Here is a 10,195-nt window from a genome sequence, read left to right on the forward strand (position 1 = left end):
TCCGTGTCTCTGTCCGTTTCCGCGACAGTGTCCGCGTCCGCATCCCTTGGTGGCTACCACAGTAACCAGGGGGAACGCGGGCGAACGCGGGGGGTGGGGACGCGTGGCACGTGCAAGAGGGGGGGCAAGAAGAAAGTCAGAGGCCAGAAGTAACCATGCCTTCATCCCAGGAAGATCATCCTGTAGCTGGGGCTCCCCCACATTAGAGAGTGAGTTCGAGGGAGCTGGGCTCTGCCACAAGGAGGACGAAGCCGGCCAAAACTGGGCATAAAATGGGAGATGAGCCCCTGTCTGGCCTTCCAAGAGGGTCATCTGGGGCCAGGGGACTGGGTGTCTCTGCCCTGGGCGCAGGATTCTTGCCAGTCCTCCTTTCCCCTGAAACACAAATTAGGAAAATCAATATGACTATGTCCCAGAGGGAGGTGGAAAGGGCACACCTTCTCTTCAGCACTAGGCAGTAACAATGGCCCATGGGCCAGGGAAGACCTTTCCAGGTGGCCACCAAAGCAGGACCCTCGAACCATTCACTTCCATATTTTTAAATGAGGTTGAGAATGGAGGGGACAGTCTCCTGCTTCACTCGTTTAGCTCTTTTTAGTCCCCCCTTCCCATGAAAAAGGAAGGTCCAAAGTGTTTCACTTGGAATCAGTAGATCGGAGGGCTTCATAATCACATTATGTCCACTCCTCAACCTGCCAACATGGCTGCCAGTTTTACCCTTCAGAGATAATCCCTCTTCTTCCTAACTCCTCTCCATGGCTCAGCAGCCCCAGAGGGAGCCCACCCTCCAATCCTTGGATGTGGCTTGTCCCTTGCAGTTGGCTTTGGGGATTCTGGAGAAATCCCTTTCCCCCTTTCATTCTGACCTAGAGATGGGGCCTTCAGCTAGCTTGGAATCATGTTATAAAAGTCCCCTGTGGGTTGCCTACTCAAGTGGATGGAGCAGCTGCTCCTTCTGCCCTTTAGACCCAACTCCCCTTTCGTCCTTCGCACCTTGCCACCATTGGAGCTGCTACTGGGGTTGACTTGGAGCTTCTTCCAAGGGTGTGGAAGTCCCCAACACATGGAAACTGGGTGCTGAAAGAAGGAGTGGAATGGGCCCTCCAAAGTTCAGGAGGGCCTTCTATAACTCAGAGATGCCTAGGCTGGATATGGGACCAGCTCTGGTGGCATGCTTGAGCTGCAATGTTTATTCTTCACTTTAGGGACGACCCACAGCCCAGGTCCGTGCCCTGTCCCAGCCTGGGCTGCCCTTAACCTCTCACACTTTCCCTCCCCCCATGAGCTGTGTCCCCGTTTCCCACTGGTAGACAAGACCCCTTCCCTAGATTTGTCTTCATTTCCCTCTCTGACCCCAGCTATTCCTATGAGTGAACTTAGAAAAAAAAAAGATTTGTGTTTCCTACCATTTCTTGCTTTTATAGTTCATCCAGATTTGAATTTGGCACCCTTAATCTCACTGCTCACCTTGGCCAAGCTTCATCTTAGGCATTCCAATTACTGACTCCAATTCTTTGGAGTTTTTATTTTTTTATTTTTTTTTTTTATTACCAAGTGGTCTATAGTATATTTTTTTTTTATTTATTTTTAGTTTACCACACACAGTTCTACATAGTTTTGAGTTCCAGTTTTTCTCCCCTCCCTCCCCCCTCCCTCCCCAAGACGGCATGAAGTCTCATATAACTGTCATGTATAACTTTGCATTGAATTAATTTATGCTCTAGTCAAGTCGTGGAGAAGAATTTTGACCAATGGAATGAATCATGAGAAAGAAGAAACAGAACCAAAAAAAAAAAAACAAAAAAAAAACCCAAAACCAAAAACAAAAGAGAAGCAGAAAAGGCGAGCATGCAGTAGTGTGCCTCAGTCTGTATTCAAACTTCGCAGTTCTTTCTCTGAATGAAGATAGCATTCTCCATCGTGAGTCCCCTGGAGTTGTCCTTGCCCCTTTAGGTTGCTGAGAGAAGCGCAGTATGTCAGGGTTGGTCCTCACGGAATCCACATATCTGTGGCTGTGCACAACGTTCTCCTGGCTCTGCTCCGCTCACTCAGCATTATGTCGTGTAGGTTTTTCCAGGTTGTTATGAAGTCTGCATCATCCCCCTTTCTTATGGCACAATAGTATTCCATCACCTTCATATACCACAGCTTGTTCAGCCATTCCCCAATTGATGGGCATCCCTTTGCTTTCCAATTCTTGGCTACCACAAAGAGAGCTGCTATAAATATTCTTGTACATATGGGTCCTTTTCCCGCTTGTGTGATTTCTTTGGGATACAACCCTAGAAGTGGTATTACTGGGTCAAAGGGTATGAACATTTCTATAGCCCTTTGGGCATAGTTCCACACCGCCCTCCAAAATGGCTGGATCAGCTCGCAACTCCACCAGCAATGCAACAATGTTCCAATTTCCCCACATCCTTTCCAGCATTTATCATTCTCCTGATTTGTTATTTTAGCCAATCTGACAGGAGAGATGTGGTATCTAAGAGTTGTTTTGATTTGCATTTCTCTAATCAGCAGCGATCCAGAGCATTTTTCCATATGCCTGTAGATAGCTTTAATTTCTTCCTCTGAAAACTGCCTGTTCATATCCTTTGACCATTTCTCAATTGGGGAATGGCTTGTATTCCTATATATTTGGCTTAGCTCCCTGTATATTTTAGAGATGAGGCCTTTATCAGAGATACTAGTTGCAAAGATTTTCTCCCAATTTTCTGCTTCCCAAATTTCTATCTGAAATAGCTAGACCAATCCCTAGCTTTATTGTACCTATTTTCCTGCAACCCATGCAGCAATTATCATTTTGCTCTTTCAGTTATATTAGCCATGGTGAATAGTTTGAGGTGAAACCACTGAGCTCTCTCAAAACTGTATCATCATCTTTTCCCAGAGGGCCAAGGAGTATTTTTGGACTTGTGAGTCACTGACTATTAGAACAAAGGAGCTGCAAGCTGGAAAACAGGCAGCCAGGAAGGCAGAGATATGAACAAGCCAGGAAAAAGTTTTCCCATAGCGAATACATAACAACAGGATAGAATTCAGAGAGTAAAAGGAGACAAACAGAATGATAAGCAGCAGGACTGTTTGGGTGGCTCTGGCCTCAGGGAAACTGCTGCGTTTGAGACTGTTGCCATGAAGGCACTGTACTCTCCGATGGTGTCTATACAAGACAAAAACTATATACCCACTGGTACCAACCATGATTCCTACATACAAAACATCAGGAATAGAGAATAGGAGCATATATAGCAAAATATAATGTGAAACTGGAAATGTAGCAGTGCAGTAAATGAAATCATTTATACCAGTGATGTTATTGCTTCCCTTTGGGCCTTTCATATATAAAAGAATCATGTACTTTTTCAGGAGATTGAAGGTCCAGCACAAGAGAAACAATAGGACAATGCACTTTGGGGTTCTACCTTTACGTTTTTCGTACCAGGAGCTTCTAGGACTTAAATTGAAGGCTTGGAAGCTACTCAGGAGGCAGGTGATTCAGAGGGAAAGATCCCAGACTACTCTGTGAAAGTAAAAGACAAGTTTACATCCCACATCATTGAAGAAACTGGTGAGCCCCAAAGCAGCCATGATCTGAGGAATCCCTTTGGAAAGAAGCACCAAGTCATTGGCAAAGGCCAAGTGACATAGAAGCAAGTCAATGGGCCTCAGCCTGGGACCAGTGAAGAAGGTGATGGTATATAGGCCCAGGAGGAAGGAGTTCCTCAGGGCCCCAAATCCAGTCTGAAAAAGAAAAAAAGAGCCCCAGTGCTATGTCCTTAGAAATCACTCTCTTTTTGTTACTGGCAGTATATAGCAATCAAAACTACTTAATCCACTATCATTCAGAAATACACAGAGTGGAAGATATTCCCTGAGATGAGGGAGACACTTTCCATTTCCAGTCACTGTTCATTCCCGTCCAGAAAACCCATGGAGAATGTCTCTTTTAGTATGGGCAGATGGGTATTCAGCAACATAGTATTGATGGGGAAATTTCTAATGCGATTTGACGTTCATTTGTAGAGGGTCCTTCTTTAAAACACTTATTGGCTGAGTTCTTCTTTGGTGAAAGAGCTAAATTGGGAGAATCCCTATAATACAGTACTTAACAAACTTGAATGTACTGATGACAGAAAGACCTCTTGGTTGACAACTTGATGTACAGAACTCTTAAACTCTGAAATATACCATAACATATATGTGTGTATATATACATATATATACATATATATACGTATATATGTATATGCCTTTGAATAGGATGTCTGTCACTGCAACCAATAACTGAAGATATTAAATTTTGTCATCTCCATCTACAAAGGACATAGAAAAAAGATTTAATGTATGATTTGTCATCTTGTTTCTGATGTTATTGTAAATATATTCTATCTGTTGGGGTGAACATATATATTTATATAACAATTAGAGTTATTTATATAACATATATTTGGATTATATTTGTATATTTGGATTACGTATATATTTCTATAAGCTTCTTTCATAGTAACCAAATCTTGGAAAATAAAGGGGAATCTTCCTATTGGGGAATGGATAAACAACTATGTTATAGGACTATAATAGAATACTATTGTATAAGAAGAAATGACATAGAAATTTCTGAAGACATTTTGAAGAGTTGCATGTACTAATACAGAGCAAAATCAGCAGAATTAGGAGAAGAATTTGCTGAATTCGATTATAGGGAAAACAACTTTGAGAGACTTTGGAACTCATCAATGCAATAATAAAATATGAATCCAGAAAAGTGAAGATAAAATCTACTTACCTGCTCACCCATATTGAATTGTGTATATATTTACATATACTGTAGTTCCTTTTGTTCTTTTTTTATCTCTTCAGGCCATAAATCTAGTATTTGTATATCTGTGTCAAAGGGCACCCACACTTTGATAATTTGTAGATTTAGTTCCAAATTGATTTCCAGAATACTCAAACCAATTCACAGCTCTACCATCTTCGCATTATTTTTCTTTTGTCCTACAGTAACTCCAACATATATCATTTTCCTCTTTCTTCACGGAGGGTAAATCTCAATTCCTTTATTTTGTATTTTCCTAATTAAGAGTGATTTAGATCATTTGTCCATGTGGTAGTCCATCCCTTGGATTTTGCTCTTTGGAAACTGCCTATTTATTATCATTTGAAGTATCTATCTGTCATGAAATGGGTTCATCTTATAAATTTGGATCAATTCCTTATGTCTTTGATATGAGACTTTTTAAATATTTCAATTTTATGTGATCAAAAATAAACATCTTGTCATCCTCTTTGCCAATTTTTTAACTCTTCCCTTATAGATTTTAAGGATAATTTATTTCTTGTTTCTCTAATTTGTTCATGACGTGATGTTTTATAGGTAGGTCACATATCTATTTGAACCTCCTCTAGGTATATATTCCATTACATACATAGTCCACTCTGCATCTGTTGCTCTACCTCCTTGTAGCTTCATGGAAAAAGGTGCCCCTCCCAGGTTAAAATCATCTCATATAATCTCATCATCATACTACTAACTCAAGCCTTGATTGACAGGACCTCCTCAACCTCCTCAACCCTCTCACTGGAGGCCTACAGGGTAGAGTACCAAACTCTTTCCAATGCCTTTCTTTATGAAGAGCACAAACAAAATGTTTTGAATCACTTCACTCTACATTTGCTCCTCTGCCTGGTTTCAACCCCACAGAAGCCCACTGGTGTGCCATTTTCCTCCCCTGTCTGCCAACAACCTCCTTTAACACCTCCCATACTTTAGAATCCTATTTTATGGTATGTTGTCTCTCCACCTCCACTAGATTGCAAGGTCGTGGAGGGCAAGGATTGTCTTCTTTTCCTTAATTGTAGTCCCAGTCCTTAGTACAGTTCCTGGCCCATAGAAAATATTATTAAAGCCCATTGGATGGGATTGAAAATTGGATTGGAGTTATTATGAAGTGTTGATTTAAACCTGAATTCCACTGGATGGCTGTCCAGTTCTGCCATGAGTTATAATGAAATAGTGATTCCTTAAAATAACTTACCTTTGATTTTGCTGAACACTGTGTTACTATGGTTGCTTGCTTTTCTGCTCCACTGATGACTGATGCTCTTTATAATTCTCTCTCTCTTTCTCTCTCTCTCTCTCTCTCTCTCTCTCTCTCTCTCTCTCTCTCTCTCTCTCTCTCTCTCTCTCTCTCTCTCTCTCTCTCTCTCTTTCTCTCTCTCTCTCCCTGTAAGGAACTGGAATGCCTAAAGTGGGCTTTGGCAAGAGCCAACCAGTGAGGGTCCCACTGCCAACTTCAAATCTAGATGAATTAATAGGAATCCAGAAATGTAATTGAGGTCCTCTTATTTCCAAATTGTATTTTTAAGAGTTCTCCTAGCTTTTAAGATTTGAGAAACCTTCGTGAGGTCTTAATATTGTAATATATTAATTGATCTTTTAAAAAGGGTGTGATAAAAATTTGATAGGTTGAAACTGTTATATTTGGTTATAAACAAGTAACATTACAGCAGATTTTCCTTTTGAAATCTGGGCTATTTATAAAAATGCATACAGTGGTTCAGGGTGTTAGTAATAAGGTGAATGACTTCCTGTGTAAGGAGACTTAAAAATGCCTTCACCTAATTTGATAGGTAGTTCAAGTTTTAAATACATAAAAACATTCAAGGAATTATTACATTTGTATGGTTTAAATGTTGTTAAGAATTGTACTATCAGAGAAAAATGATGAATGGGTTAAAAAGCTGTTATTGTATTATTGCTGAAATTATAAACTTCCAAGTTTGTTTGTTTCTTTTATTTAGAAAGAAATTTCAGTTGAAATCGTGTTGAATGTGTTCAGTTGAATTTGTGTTGAAATTGTGTTCTTATAATACTTTGGGAAATTATTAAAAGCAATTCCTCTTATAATCTAGATGGTATTAGTTTAAGAATTTTACTTAATCAAGAGTTGAAGTTTTAAATGAAAACAAGGATTTTTGGCATAAATTCTTATCAACGCTGTGTAAAATCTTGAATTTTAGGAGTCTCAGGCTGGGTCCAGATGCTAGGGAGATATGCACAAGCTGAATGTGCCTCGCACAGATACCCAGACAGGTCTGGGTTAGTGTTAATGCCCCCTATTGTTGAGTGGGGTTGAAATTGATGTTTTCCTGATCAGGATGCAGTGACCTAGGTCTACCCCAAAACTCATTTTAATATAGGTCCTCCATCACTTGGGATTTCCAGCCCTGTCTCGGGAGCCTTGTGATCTTACAGTCATCCTAAGGGACCATCACTTGGGTCCTCCTTAGGGTCTGACCCCTAGGAGGCCCTGCGATCCCCACAGATTAAGGGGGGGGGGGCTACCACTTGGTCTTCCTCTGGGAGTCCTGTGGTCTGTACAGCCTTCCCTAGGGATTATCACAGGGTTCTTCCTCAGGACTTTTGCCCTGCCTAGGAAGTCCAATGATCCCCAGAGCCGCATGTTTGCACAATTTGGGGAAGTCCAGTGATCCCCAAAACCACGTTTCTCACAATTTGGGGGCTCGTCCGGGATTCTGAAGACCCCAGGAAGGGTGAGTAAGATACAGCAGTGGGAAGAGCACTCCCGCTCACTGTTAGAGGGGTCCCACTGTCTAAGTTGAAAATCCCCTGGAGGCTGTGAAGGACCCGAGACATTGTTTGAACAAGAAGAGTTTGCAGATGAACGCAAAGGGGAACACAAAAGGGAACAGCCGGAGACTGCGCAAGTCAGGTCACCTGAGCAAGGTAGGAACAAACGGGTGGTAGTACTGCCTTGTCAAGTCTGGGGGTTCTAGGTTGAGAAGTAAGGTTTGCCTAGAACGAGATATAAGAGCTCTAAGAAAAAAGTACCTGGGGAGGATGGAAGGGATCCTCCTAACATTCCTCCTCCCATTAGGAAGAATGTTGGCTAGGTGGGAAGACAATAAGTCGACCCAGGGAAAGTGCACCTAGGTGGGGAGAATGGATCTCTCCTAGTGCTTGGAAGAAAAGCTCTCGTGGGTCGACCCAGGGAAAGTGATTTGGTTTAATATTGGAAGTGAGTCTGAATTCAAATTCTAAATTGTTCATGTGAAATGTCTGTCTAACTAATGTTTTGTCTGTGCTTTTTTTTGTTCTATGTTCAGGTAAAAATGCTTAACTCGACGGCAGAACCCACAGAACAGCAGAGTGAAGCAGGGCTCCATCCCAGGACAGCCTGGATGGTCTCTGGGTGAGGTCTATCCCACACGGAGCTGGGAGCTGGGAACAGAGTGGAGCAGAGTTTAGGTGAATGTGGATTCCTACTCATTGTGTTTACTCAGACAGGTCTGGGAAAATGTGGGTTCTCCCTTTTGCCAGACAGGTAGTAATGGAAATTGACCAGTCTCTTTGACCTAGACTTGGTGATCCAAGTCATGTACCCTCAAGATCCTCATTGGAATATAATCCACCTCTCATTGTAATTTTCTAATTGTTAAGTAATCAGAGTTGTTTGCCACCCTCAGGAACATCTGCTCTTCCAAGGGCATACAAACTGAGAGCCTACCACCATGAGGTGGCTTTGGCATTTGAGAGTGCCACTGACCTGTTGTATTAAAATGCTGGCATTATTAATAAAATGATTAAATTACCCAGAAAATAAAAAAAAATGCTTAACTCTAGGAGACTGAAATGGGCTCTTTGGTATTAAAATAGTTAGATAAGGAATCAGAGCTGAAACTGACAGTCGGGAGGACTGGGGGCTCTGAATTAAGGATTGGTTAGATTCTAAAGAAAAAAAATCTGTATTTTGTATTGAGTCAGTCTAACATCAAGCAAAGTTTTTTAAAAACTATGGAAGTAAAAGAGGTCTGTATGAAAAATTGGATGACCACTTTAAAGAGGTTTAGTGGTCCTCTTAGAATGTGATTAAAAATTGTTGGTCGTTTTTAAGTTTTAAGGTAAAAAGAAAGCCACTGGGAAAAAGGAAAGCTGGGTGAGTATGTAATTCATTTATTTGAAATTTGGGTCAAGATTAGGAAAAGAAAGATTGAAATTGGAAATACGGAGAGTAAAAAGTTTCAGTAAAGATTGGGAAAGAAAGGGAGATAGAAAAGGAATTTAGGTGGGGGGTTGTAGAACGGCAGCTTGAGACCACCTGGAATTCATTCCATGTGCTGCTCTTACCTGCCACGTGCTCTTGGCCACCCCCTCCCCCCTCCACTCCATCTTAGAAGACTGGGTGTGTCAATTAGGATTAATGCTTAGTGCTTAGTTTAGTACTTAGAAAGGTAGGCTCCTTTGCTCTCAAGGGGATGCCAGGCCCCACCTAAGGAGGAGCCCTTAGAAAACTGAAAGGGATTTTTCCCTTTATCAGAGGCAGCAGGCTGAAGGGGAAACTGAGAAATATTTTAGCTTGGTATAAAGAATAAGTGGGGGAAGTTGCAAGCCCATGTGGTCCTTAAGAGTCCAAAAAGTTTTTTTTAAGAGAAGTGCCCGCACCCCTTCACCCTCAAAAATCCTTAGAATCCTTAGGCATTTCGTTAATTGCCAGTATGCATAAGATGAAGCTTGGAGAAAGCAGGGTGCCAAATTCAAAACTGGATGGTTCTTAAAGCAAATAATGATATGAAATAAAGTTTTCTTTTTTTTATAAGTTTGGCCAGGCAAATACTCCTAATACTAGGCAGAATTAATGTCCATACTCAACCTCCTGTTTATGGGAGAAGAAAAGAGTATGATTAGAAAGCCTTTGAAATCAGGGAAAAAAAAATGAATCTCCTCAGTTCCTAGAAAGAATGAGGGGATATTCAGGATCCTACTGAAGAGGTTAAATCAAAATGAAGGTTGTTAGTGAACCATTGGTTTCTGGGGGTGCTCAAGACCTCAAGGTGCCCACACACTGAGTCCTGCCGAAGGAATTCGGCTTCGGCCTTCTTGGCCAAGGGAGGGGACGGGGTTTGTTGGAGGTTCACCATGACGGGTTGTCTTGGGAGGTTCCACCCCTTTGTGATGCCTGTCAGGCGGGCCAGATTTAGTCTCAGCTGAGCTAGATTGAATCTGAGCACCTTCATGGAGGCAAGATGGAGCTTATACAGAAAGATTGTAGAAGAGATTGAGGGGTTATCTGGGATGACTAGAGGAGGGCTTTAGGAAAGGTCTTGAGGAGGAGTCTAAGGAGGATGAGATGAGGTCAGACTCCAGCAACCAAGAGAATGGAATTAAAGG

At 41.7% G+C, this 10,195-nt stretch overlaps 1 pseudogene; it reads right to left on the reverse strand.

Annotated features, from left to right (window-relative positions):
- Nucleotides 1-2,865: 2,865 nt before the first annotated feature.
- Nucleotides 2,866-9,945, reverse strand: LOC118836493 (annotated as a pseudogene).
- Nucleotides 9,946-10,195: the final 250 nt, after the last annotated feature.

This window comes from Trichosurus vulpecula, chromosome 2 (assembly GCF_011100635.1).
Source record: "Trichosurus vulpecula isolate mTriVul1 chromosome 2, mTriVul1.pri, whole genome shotgun sequence".
In the NCBI taxonomy this organism is placed as follows: domain Eukaryota; kingdom Metazoa; phylum Chordata; class Mammalia; order Diprotodontia; family Phalangeridae; genus Trichosurus; species Trichosurus vulpecula.